We start from the raw sequence: 12635 nt of genomic DNA, 5'->3' as shown, positions 1-12635 counted from the left end.
AGCAGTTGCCATACCAGGCAGTGATGCAACCAGACAGGATGCTCTCGATGGTGCAGCTGTAAAACCTTTTGAGGATCTGAGGACCCATGCCAAATCTTTTCAGTCTCCTGAGGGGGAATAGGTTTTGTTGTGCCCTCTTCACGACTGTCTTGGTGTGCTTGGACCATGTTAGTTTGTTGGTGATGTGGATACCAAGGAACTTGAAGTTCTCAACCTGCTCCACTACAGCCTCRTCGATGAGAATGGGGGCGTGCTCGGACCTCCTTTTCCTGTAGTCCACAATCATCTCCTTTGTCTTGATCACGTTGAGGGAGAGGTTGTTGTCCTTGCACCACACGGTCAGGTCTCTGATCTCTTCCCTATAGGCTGTCTCATCGTTGTCGGTGATCAGGCCTACCACTGCAAACTTGATGGTGTTGGAGTCATGCCTGGCCGTGCAGTCATGAGTGAACAGATAGTACAGGAGGGGACTGAGCACGCACCCCTGAGGAGCGCCCGTGATGAGGATCAGCGTGGCGGATGTGTTGTTGACTACCCTTACCACCTGGGGGTGGCCCGTCGGGAAGTCCAGGATCCAGTTGCAGAGGGATGTGTTTAGTCCCAGGGTCCTCAGGTTAGTGATGAGCTTTGAGGGCACTACGGTGTTGAACGCTGAGCTGTTGTCAATGAATACCATTCTCACATAAGTGTTCCTTTTGTTCAGGTGTGAAAGGGCGGTGTGGAGTGCAATAGAGATTGAATCATCTGTGGATCTGTTGGTGCAGCATGCAAATTGGAGTGGGTCTATGGTTTCTGGGATAATAGTGTTGATGTGAGCCATGTCTATGTGTGTGTTTGTGTGTATGAGGATTAGAGCTAACCCCATGCGATCTACAGTCATGCAATCGGGCACTCCTTTTAAACCATGTATGTTTGTGTGAATGTCCATGTGTGTGTCTGTGTTCCCACATGTAGGCCTAAAGTATGTGTATTTTTATGAGCATGTGCAGGTGTGTGCTATTCATGTGTGCTTTCTATGTAAACCTTCAACTTGTTTTACCTGTGCTATCCTACTTAAGTTATCATTCAACACCAGTAAAACCAGGAGCATAACCCTGTAGATGTTGGATTGCCATAAATCGGTGTAAGAGCCTTACTTTCTGTGCTTTGGCTGCTGTGCTCCAGAAATAGCATGACCTCCTAGTACAGAGTGTTCTATTTAGATTGGGGAATTTGGTCAGAATCAGCTTATTCAACATCCAAAAATAACAAACAACGGAAGACAAACTTAATATGCCTCTGCTTGATGTGAGTTATGACCTCTGTTTGAATGAACAAATATCAAGATCATAATCTGTCTATTATCCTTGGTGTTGTGATGAAACTTCTCTAGTACAATTGTTCAACCCTGCTCTACATATCATATTTCAGTGTCCAAATTCTGATTGTATGTTTTTTTTAAGACTATGGCAGAAACGTGTAAGCAGAGTGTGTGATGGCAAACCCCTTTCCCCATCGTGATCTGCTCTGTAAAAATCCTCAAATCCACCGGCCCAACAGCACATCTCTCACCACATTACTCAGGAGCCTGCTCTCTCTTTCCCCTTCTTTTTTCCACTTCCCATCCTTCCATCATTTGGATGTTGCTTTTGGTCACACTCTCTCTTCTCCGCTCTTAAATTATGGCCCAAGAGAGGACTCACCCAGGACATTGACATGAGGAGCCACCCCTAAAACAAAGCAGGCATTCCGCCTCATTGGAGCTCTGCTAGTGCTACGCAATTAGGAGGAAGATCCTCCATGGTCCATCTCCATCCAAAACACACAAACAGAGCCCCGACGTCAGGTCTCAGCTGCACTCAGCAGCACGCTACAGGGCCGGCCCATGGTCCTGCCACGCGGCATTGGCTGCAGTACAACCAGAGGCCCAGGCTTCGGCCTAAGATCAGGCCTAGTAGTTAACCACTATGAGTGACACGATGGGCCTGGGTGTCTAGCAGGGGGAAAACAGTGTTAAGATAGAGTCTTACATCAGGATTTAAGTCTTCATATTCAATGTAGAGCTACTCCCAACTACTAGCTACTCTTGAGTGACATTCTTCATGACCAATGCTTGGCATGCATTGAAACATGTATCTATCTCGTGGCTTTCTTTAGCAAAATAACTATGAATTAACATACTTATTTTCTTATGAAAGGTGAGACTCATGAACATGTGCGTGTCAGTTGTTTTGCTATAGTGTGTCCACAGGCCTCACAATGCATTTGTTTGGGCTAATAGCTGTAAGACCAAAAATACATTGTCATCAAACTATTTTTTTAAATATATTTTTGGGATACGTCAAGGGGTCTTAAAATTTAAAATCAAATAGCTAACTGGTCCTTGGTATGACCTTCTTAAAACAATTCCATATAGTTTAGTAGAACCCCCTCCCCCGACTTAGACAGGGCTTAGACTGTTATGGGTTAAACGAACATAAAGAGTTCTACAAGCAGTTGTTCGAAAATAGCTTCATGTGTTGTATCCAAATACTGGTGGAGTCAACTAATAAAATAATGGACAATCTGTCTAGAGTGGTCCAGGACCTGAAGAACAGTTTGCAGTTCTTCCAGGGTCTGCTCAATGAATTTAAACAGGAGAACAGCAGGATGACAGCAATCTTTAAGTCATTTAGAGAGGAAATCAGTTMTGTATGTGAATCATCGGATCATCGCAGCTAGCTAGCTGCAACCGAGTGGCTACCGCTGGCTAACGCCTCTGTCCCGAAGCAAGCACCAGTTAGCCTTGAGCTAGACTCGAGCTAGGCCCATCTCCCAGCTAGCCGAAGAGGTATACCCGCTAATTCGTGGGCTACAATACCTATTTTGACAATTGGCCTGGATCCTTTATTGCCGACACGGAGCCCCGCCGATCCATCACGACTGGTCTGCCGACGTAATCATCCGATGTGGTTTCAACAGGCTTTTCCGTTGTGATGTCACCGAAGACCGATCTGCAAGCCCCGGCCCGCTAGCTTTTTGAACGCCTAACATAGTAGTGACTACCGAATGGCTCCCAGACTCACCTATTGCTGCTCATTGGACCCTATGACCTCTCGGCTACACATGCCTCTTTCTAATGTCAATATGCCTTGTCTTCTTCTGTTTCGGTTGGTTATTGTTCTATTTCACTTTAGTGCCCCTAGTCCAGCTCAAAATGCCTTAGATAGCTCTTTTGTCACACACCCAACACATGGGGAGACCGCACCTGGCTTAGCTGGTGTCTCCAGACACCGTCACTCAATCCAAGGTTTACCYCCACTGTACTCACATCCTACCATATCCTTGTCTGTATATTATGCCCTGAATCTATTCTACCACGCCCAGAAATATGCCCCTTTTATTCTCTGTTCCCAACGCACTAGACGACCAGTTCTTATAGCCTTTAGCCATACCCTTATCCTACTCCTCCTCTGTTCCTCTGGTGATGTAGAGGTTAACCAAGGCCCTGTAGCCCCCAGCATCACACCTATTCCCCAGGCGCTCTCATTTGTTGATTTCTGTAACCGTAAATGCCTTGGTTTCATGCATGTTAACATCAGAAGCCTCCTCCCTAAATTTGTTTTATTCACTGCTTTAGCACACTCCGCCAACCCTGATGTCCTAGCCGTGTCTGAATCTTTGCTTAGGAAGGCCACCAAAAATTCTGACATTTCCATCCCAAACTACAACATTTTCCGTCAAGATAGAACTGCCAAAGGGGGCGGGGGTTGCAATCTACTGCAGAGATAGCCTGCAGAGTTCTGTCATGCTATCCAGGTCTGTGCCCAAACAGTTTGAGCTTCTACTTTTAAAAATCCACCTTTCAAGAAATAAGTCTCTCACTGTTGCTGCTTGTTACAGGCCCCYAGCTGTGCCCTGGACACCATATGTGAATTGATTGACCCCCATCTATCTTCAGAGTTTGTACTGTTAGGTGACCTAACCTGGGATATGCTTAACACCCCAGCCGTCCTACAATTTAAGCTAGATGCACTCAATCTCACACAAATTATCAAGGAACCTACCAGGTACAACCCTAAATCCGTAAACATGGGTATCCTCATAGATTTCATCCTGACCAACTTGTCCTCTAAATACACCTATGCTGTCTTCAACCAGGATCTCAGCGATCACTGCCTCATTGCCTGCATCTGTAATGTGCCCGCAGTCAAACCACCACCCCTCATCACTGTCAAACGCTCCCTAAAACACTTCAGCGAGCAGGCCTTTCTAATCGACCTGGCCCGGGTATCCTGGAAGGATATTGACCTCATCCCGTCAGAAGAGGATGCCTGGTTGTTCTTTAAAAATGCTTTCCTCACCATCTTAAAGAAGCATGCCCCATTCAAAAAAAAATGAACTAAGAACAGATACAGCCCTTGGTTCACTCCAGACTTGACTGCCCTTGACCAGCACAAAAATATCCTGTGGAGTACTGCATTGGCATCGAATAGCCCCCTCAATATGTAACTTTCGGGGAAATCAGGAACCAATATACACAGTCAGTTAGGAAAGCTAAGGCTAGCTTTTTCAAACAGAAATGTGCATCCTGTAGCACTAATTCCAAAAAGATTTGGAACACCGTAAAGTCCATGGAGAATAAGAGCACCTCCTCCCATCTGCCCACTGCACTGAGGCTAGGAAATACTGTCACCACTGATAAATCTACAATAATCGAGAATATCTCAATTTCAAAGCATTTTTTCTACGGCTGGCCATGCTTTCCACCTGGCTACCCCTACCCCGGGCCAACAGCTCTGCACCCCCCCACAGCAACTTGCCCAAGCCCCCCACCTGCTTCTCCTTCACCCAAATCCAGATGGCTGATGTTCTGAAAGAGCTGCAAAATCTGGATCCCTACAAATCAGCTGGGCTACACAATCTGGACCCTCTTTCTAAAATGATCTCCCGAAATTGTTGCAACCCCTATTACCAGCCTGTTCAACCTCTCTTTTGTATCCTCTGAGATCCCTAAAGATTGGAAAGCTGCCGTGGTCATCCCCCTCTTCAAAGGGGGAGACACTCTAGACCCAAACTGTTACAGACCTATATCCATCCTGCCCTACCTTTCTAAAGTCTTCGAAAGCCAAGTTAACAAACAGATCACTGACCATTTAGAATCCCACCGTATCGTCTCCACTATGCAATCTGGTTTCCGAGCTGGTCATCGGTGTACCTCAGCCTACACTCAAGGTCCTAAATGATGTCATAACCGCCATCGATAAAAGACAGTACTGTGCAGCTGTATTCATCGACCTGTCCAAGGCTTTCGACTCTGTCAATCACCACATTTTTAATCGGCAGACTCAATAGCCATGGTTTCTCAAATGACTGCCTCGTCTGGTTCACCAACTGCTTCTCAGATAGAGTTCAGTGTGTCAAATCGGAGAGCCTGTTGTCTGGACCTCTGGCAGTCTCTATGGGGGTGTCACAGGGTTCAATTCTCGGGCCGACTCTTTTCTCTATATACATCAATGATGTCGCTCTTGTTGCTGGTGATTCCTTGATCCACCTCAACGCAGACAACACCCTTCTGTATACATCTGGCCCTTCTTTGGACACTGTGTTAGCGAACCTCCAAACGAGCTTCAATGCCATACAACACTCCTTCCGTGGCCTTCAACTGCTCTTAAATGCTAGTAAAACTAAATCATGCTCTTCAACCGATTGCTGCCCGCACCTGCCCGCCCCACTACTCTGGACGGTTCTGACTTAGAATATGTGGACAACTACAAATACCTAGGTGTCTGGTTAGACTGCAAACTCTCCTTCCAGACTCACATTAAGCATCTCCAATCCAAAATTAAATCTCGAATCGGCTTCCTATTTCGCAACAAAGCCTCCTTCACTCATCTTGCCAAACATACCCTCATAAAACTGACTATCCAACCGATCCTTGACTTTGGCGATGTCATTTACAAAATAGCCTCCAACACTCTGCTCAGCCAACTGGATGTAGTCTATTACAGTGCCATTYGTTTTGTCACCAAAGCCCTATATACTACCCACCACTGCGACCTGTATGCTCTCTTTGGCTGGCCCTCGCTACATATTTGTTGCCAAACCCACTGGTATAGGTAAAGCCCCGCCTTATCTCAGCTCACTGGTCACCATAGCAACACCCACCAGTAGCACGCGCTCCAGCAGGTATATTTCACTGGTCATCCCCAAAGCCAACACCTCGTTTGGSCGCCTTTCCTTCCAGTTCTCTGCTGCCAATGACTGGAATGAATTCCAAAAGTCACTAACTTTAAGCATCAGCTGTCAGAGCAGCTTACCGATCATTGCACCTGTACACAGCCCATCTGTAAATAGCACAACCAACTACCTCATCCCCTTATTGTTATTTATTTTTTTGCTCTTTTGCACCCCAGTATCTCTACTTGCACATCATAATTTGCACATCTATCATGCCAGTGTTAATGCCAGTGTTAATGCTAAATTGTAATAAATTCCCAGTAAACGGTAAAAATCTCTGCTTCTGTCATCCTTACCCGCACCTGCAGTCACATACCTCTTTCACTCCACGGGGAGTTGAGAGTAGCAGGGTGTTGCGTTCCCTCCAAGAGGCGTCCGTAACACTGGAGCATCAGCATTTGTGGGTTCGATTACAGGCTCAAAATGGCCAGAAACCAAGAACTTTCTTCTGAAACTCGTCAGGCTATTCCATGCGAGAAATTGCCAAGAAATTGAAGATCTCGTACAATGCTGTGTACTACTCCCTTCACAGAACAGCGCAAACTGGCTCTAACCAGAATAGAAAGAGGAGTGGGAGGCCCCGGGGCACAACTGAGCAAGAGGACAAGTACATTAGTGTCTAGTTTGAGAAACAGACACCAAGTCCTCAACTGGCAGCTTCATTAAATATTACCCGCGAAACACCAGTCTCAACGTCAACAGTGAAGTGGCGACAACGGAATGCTGGCCTTCTAGGCAGAGTTGCAAATAAAAAGCCATATCTCAGACTGGCCAATACAAAGAAAAGATTACAATGGTCAAAATAACACAGACACTAGACAGAGGAACTCTGCCTAGAAGGCCAGCATCCTGGAGTCGCCTTTTCARCGTTGAATAGTCCTTAGCATGGGTACTTCCTGTTTGAGATTCTGCCTATAGAAAGCCAAGAGCAAAATGGAGTTGTGATCAGATTTGCCGATGGGCGGGCCTTTATACGTATCCCGGAAGTTGGAGTATCAGTGTTTTAGCAGCGCAAGTATTAGGGTCAATGTGTTGAAACAACTTCGGTATCGTTTTCCTCAAATTTGCTTTGTTATAATCTCCAGCTACAATAAATGCAGCCTCAGGATATATGGTTTGCATGAAGTCCAGTGAAGTTCTTTGAGGTCCGTCATGGTATCGGCTTGAGGGGGAACAACCAACAATTTGGTTGTAATCCAGAGGTTTGAAAAACTACCTGGATCCTCTACAGGGCTGTGGGTGGATCCAAGTTGTGGATTTAAAAGAAAATATGAATCATCAGCGTACATAGACACTTTTTTTTTAAGCCCTAGACTTCTAACCCCTTGATATTATTATCTGATTTTAATAGCTAACATTTCAATTGTCATAAATAGATATGCCGATAGTGGACGACCTTGTTTTACTCCTCTATACAGTTTAATACTTTGAGAAGTGGCCATTATTTACTGTTTTACACCAAGGGTTACTATACATAACTTTAACCCATTTTATGAGATTCTCCGAATTGTAAATATTCCAGGCATTTACRTATAAATTCCAGTCATACTTTATCAAAAGGATTCAAGTCAGCTATGAATACCAGGCCTGGTTTTCCCAGATTTGTTCTAGTATTTATATCATCTCCAATGTATCATACATGTAAAAAGCCTGTCTGATCAGGATGAATAATATCCAACAATACTTTTTTAATTGTATGCGCTACATTAGTCCTAGCACTAACTGATGAAATACTGACGTAACACAAGCGGTCAAATTTAGATAACTCTCAGCTGACAGAAACCACAATATCAATTAGCTAATAGCAATTGCTATTTATAATTCGTCACATCACACGTGAGCTCAATATTGAGCGAAATAATTTTGTAAAATATTTTCTAGAAATCGAAAGTAATCCGACGATGGGTAGTTCCTGCATGCCGCCATGTTTGTTTTTCACGTCAACCAAAGATAAAAAGAGGAGACGATGACTTTGGTCTGTTTGCAGTATGCATGTTGAAGGGTGTGTTGTGTACGAACATTCAATTCCAGAAGTTTACCCGAAAGATGAGTGAACCATTCCTTCACTTCATTATAACGTCTTCGTCTGACAGATGTTTACGTGACACCCAGAATGAATTGTATAATGTCAACAAACATGGCGCCACAATAAGCTGGAAAATAGCTTAGCGTTAGCTCATTTTAAATCAGTACAACCTTCAAAAAAGTTTTTTACACACATCATAGGTGTCCATTACGATCTATGCAATAATCGGAATGCATTGTCACCAGTACTTGCAAACATGTGAATAAAACTTAATACATTATGCGCCATACAGTTAAAGTAAGAAGTTTACATACTTAGGTTGGAGTCATTAACACTTATTTTTCAAGGCGTTCAACCACTCCACAAATGTATTGTTAACTTCTTTTTGGCAGGTGGCACGGTAGCATCCCACCTGGCCAACATCCGGTGAAATTGCGGAGCGCAAAATTCAAACTACAGAATTATAAATATTTAACTTTCATAAAATCACAAGTGTAATACAAAAAAATAAAGCTTAACGTCTTGTTAAGCCAGCCTGCAACTCTTTCTAAAGACTGACATCTTGTGGAAGTCCTAGGAACAGCAATCTGGGAGGACTTCGCCTTATAATGAAAGTGACAGCCATTAAATAGTGGTAGGCTGATATATWTTTTTTTTGTGGTAGGGATGATTTGTCCTCGGGATTTCACCTGCCATATCAGTTCTGTTATACTCACAGACATATTTTTAACAGTTTTATAAACTTTAGTGTTTTCTATCCAAATCTACCAATTATATGCATATCCTAGATTCTGGGCCGGAGTAACAGGCAGTTGACTTTGGGCACGCTTTCATTCGGACGCCTAAGACAGCGCTACAGGGAGACAGAACAGACAGCTGATTGTCCTCGCAGTGGCAGACCATGTGTAACCACACCTGCACAGGATTGGTACATCCGAACATCACACCTGCGGGACAGGTACAGGATGGTAACTGCCCGAGTTACACCAGGCACGCATAATACCTCTATCAGTGCTCAGACTGTCCGCAATAGGCTGAGAGAGGCTGGACTGAGGGCWTGTAGGCCTGTTGTAAGGAAGGTCCTCACCAGACATCACTGGCAACAACGTTGCCTTATGGGCTCTTCACTGACGAGTCGTGATTTTGTCTCACCAGGGGTGATGGTCGGATTCGCATTTATCGTCAAAGGAATGAGCATTACACTGAGGCCTGTACTCTGGAGCGGGATCGATTTGGAGGTGGAGGGTCCGTCATGGTCTGGGGCAGTGTGTCACAGCATCATCGGACTGAGCTTGTTGTCATTGCAGGCAATCTCAACGCTGTGGGTCACAGGGAAGACATCCTCCTCACTCGTGGTACCCTTCCTGCAGGCTCATCCTGACATGACCCTCCAGCATGACAATGCCACCAGCCATACTGCTCATTCTGTGCGTGATTTCCTGCAAGACAGGAATGTCAGTGTTCTGCCATGGCAAACGAAGTTCCCGGATCTTAATCCCATTGAGCAAGTCTGGGAGAGAGCTAGGGCCATTCCCCCCAGAAATGTCCGGGAACTTGCAGGTGCCTTGGTGGAAGAGTGGGGTAACATCTCACAGCAAGAACTGGCACAGTCCATGAGGAGGAAATGCACTGCAGTACTTAATGCAGCTGGTGGCCACACCAGATACTGACTGTTACTTTTGATTTTGACCCCCCCTTTGTTCATATGTCTGTAGAACTTGTCCGGTTTATGTCCCAGTTGTTGAATCTTGTGTTCATACAAATATTTACACATGTTAAGTTTGCTGAAAATAAACGCAGTTGACAGTGAGAGGACGTTTCTTTTTTTTGCTGAGGTAATTTTTTTATTACAATCCCTACCATGGATAGTATTGGGTGTTCCATTATTTGACTCCTCTATGGGAACTTGATATTTAGAATAGCCTTGGAGTAGTCTTGGTGTCTCGGAACATTTTGTTATCAATACACTGTTTATCGACTACAAGAGCTATACGTTTCCCTTTTAATCTATTCTCCTTTTAAATGTGTTTGTTTATTTTACCTTTTTTAACTAGGCAAGTCAGTTAAGAACACATTCTTATTTTCAATGACAACCTAGGAACAGCCTTGTTCAGGGGCAGAACAACAGATATTTTCCATGTCAGCTTGGGGATTCCATCTTGCAACCTTTCGGTTAATAGTCCAACGCTCTAACCACTAGGCTACCTGCCGTCCTTAACCCTCCCGTCGTCCTCGTATTGTGTCTCCGCATCCTCCGGGTCACCCTGTCCCGTCCTGGCTAAAGGCCCAATGTGCGCAAGTGTGACAGTATGCATGTGAACAGCCTTTGCAGATGTATTTCTTACACCTGCAGCACACCGTGTGTGTCTTGGAGTCCTTCTTGGGTGGGCAGAGCTGACACCAAGGCAGCGAGCGGGGCAGCGGCCGGGGCAGCGGCGGGCTCCTCGCGCTGTGGATCACGAGCCGCCGCCGTAGCACTCTGTAGGACTTTGACAAGTGCTGAGGCTGCTTCGTTGCGGGGGAGATGCTGCCTTCTTTGGATCGGCGGCTTCACGAGTGCCTTTCCCAGCTGCTCGAGGAACACCCTGCGCTTGTTCCGCTTGCGAGGCATCCAGTCAGGCTTGATCTCTCGCCATATGACAAAGGCGTTGTAGGAGGACACGTCGAGGATGTTGTGGAAGACGACCAGGAGCCAGCGGGCAGTCATCCGTCTGCAGCTGTACATGCCGACCACCTTGTCTAGGTTGTCCACGCCGCCCTTGTTGCAGTTGTAGTCTAGGATGAGGGCCGGCTTCCTGTCGCGGCGATCGCTAATGTCGTCCTCTGTGTGCAGCATGCTCAAAAGTAGCACGTTCTTGTTTTTCTTTGCCAGGTAGGACACTAGAGTGGCCGTAGGCGTGAAGGCAAACCTGGAGGACAGGACCTGTCTGCCCTTGGACTCGAGCAACGCGGGCGGGAGCTCGGCCTTGTTCTTTCTCACCGTGCCCACCATGGTGAGGTTCCTCTCGAGGAGCCGCTGGCCCAGTTCGTAGGAGGTGAAGAAGTTGTCACAGGTGAYGTTGCGACCGCTCAGTCCCGTTGTCAGGTCGAGGAYGACRYGCATCCCCTGGTTCTTCTCGGGGCCTCCGCTGGCYGCCTTGCCGGTGTAMACTTGCATCTTCCAAGCGTAGCTGGACTTGGCGTCGCAGGCCACCCACGACTTGATGCCGTATTTCCCATTGGGGCCAACGGCCTTTTTGTGTTACACACGCTGCTAACACACACACACGCATGCGAATGCACGCACAGTACCTCTGAACGGGACCAGTTGCTCGTCCACCGTCACGTCGGGCCCCGGGTTGTAGAGGGCCGGCAGCCACGCCTCCCACAGGTCCCAGACCTCTCTGATGGCTGCGAGTTTGTCCGTGGCGAGTCTTGCGGGTCTCGACTGGCGGTCGTCGAATCGCAGCAGCCTCGAGTACCTGTGAAAGACCTTGAGCGGCATGGTGGCTCGGAACACGGTCCTGCCGCTCTCGGCGTCCCACAGGCTGGCCGCGGCCTCGCCTCGGGACCTGTAGACGCCCGCTAGGATCAGCAGCCCTACGTAGGCGCGCAGGTCCGTGGCGTCCATGGGTCGCCAGCCGTCGCCGTATTTTCTGGCCCCAGGTTCGTCATTTCCACAATTATCCTTTCTATGGCCGGTGTGACAAACAGGTGGAGGGCGGACGCGATGTCACGCGCCTGGGTCGCGGCGTAGGCCGTGGGGCCCGGAGTCTCGCCCGACGTGGCAGATCGCACGGGCCCTGCGGTGGTGGAGGCGGCCGTAGGCCACGGGGGACCATTTGTTTTTGCCATTTTTCGACAGCAATGGCATCTCCCTTTGGTCCGGCGCCGAGGAGATATCTTCCTCGCGTTGGTCCTCGCGCTCGTCCTCAGGGGCTTCCTCGGGCTCTTCCTCAGAAGAGGCAGGAGAAGCCTCGTCGACCTGGCGGCGCTCGGGGTTGTATTCTTCCCCGTCTTCGTCTTCCGAAACCTCTTCCTCCTCCTCCTCGGAATCTGAGTTGTCTTCTCCGTCCACCCTGGACAAGATCTGTTCTAGAACCTGCGCGGCCGTGAAACGCACGGCAATGGCCACTCGGCTCCTCTGATCGGGTCCACTGAGCTGCGGGGAAGAGCGCACTTGGCACGGGTGGGGCGCCAGTCACTTTGTGTGTTTGTGTGTGTGTGTGCCGCTGACAATATTAGTATCCTCTCTACGGCAGGCCGCTTACGCTGGACACCAAGGCCTGAAAATGCACGAGGCTCGCTTGCGCGCGAGTGTGTAGCCGTGTGCAGTTGACCCACCCGAACCACAATAACACTTGGCTGCTCTCTCTAGCACACAGCGGAGCATGTCTGGACCTGTGTAGTGGCTGGCTGGGTCGCTCTGACC

At 47.5% G+C, this 12635-nt stretch overlaps 1 pseudogene; it reads right to left on the bottom strand.

Annotated features, from left to right (window-relative positions):
* Positions 1–10483: 10483 nt before the first annotated feature.
* LOC111959232 (piggyBac transposable element-derived protein 4-like) overlaps positions 10484–12635 on the bottom strand; it is a 104828-nt pseudogene continuing 102676 nt past the window's right edge.

Source organism: Salvelinus sp. IW2-2015, linkage group LG36 (assembly GCF_002910315.2).
Source record: "Salvelinus sp. IW2-2015 linkage group LG36, ASM291031v2, whole genome shotgun sequence".
Classification (NCBI taxonomy): domain Eukaryota; kingdom Metazoa; phylum Chordata; class Actinopteri; order Salmoniformes; family Salmonidae; genus Salvelinus; species Salvelinus sp. IW2-2015.
Note: the sequence above shows the minus strand (reverse complement) of the source record. Positions and strands in the feature narration are given on the sequence as shown.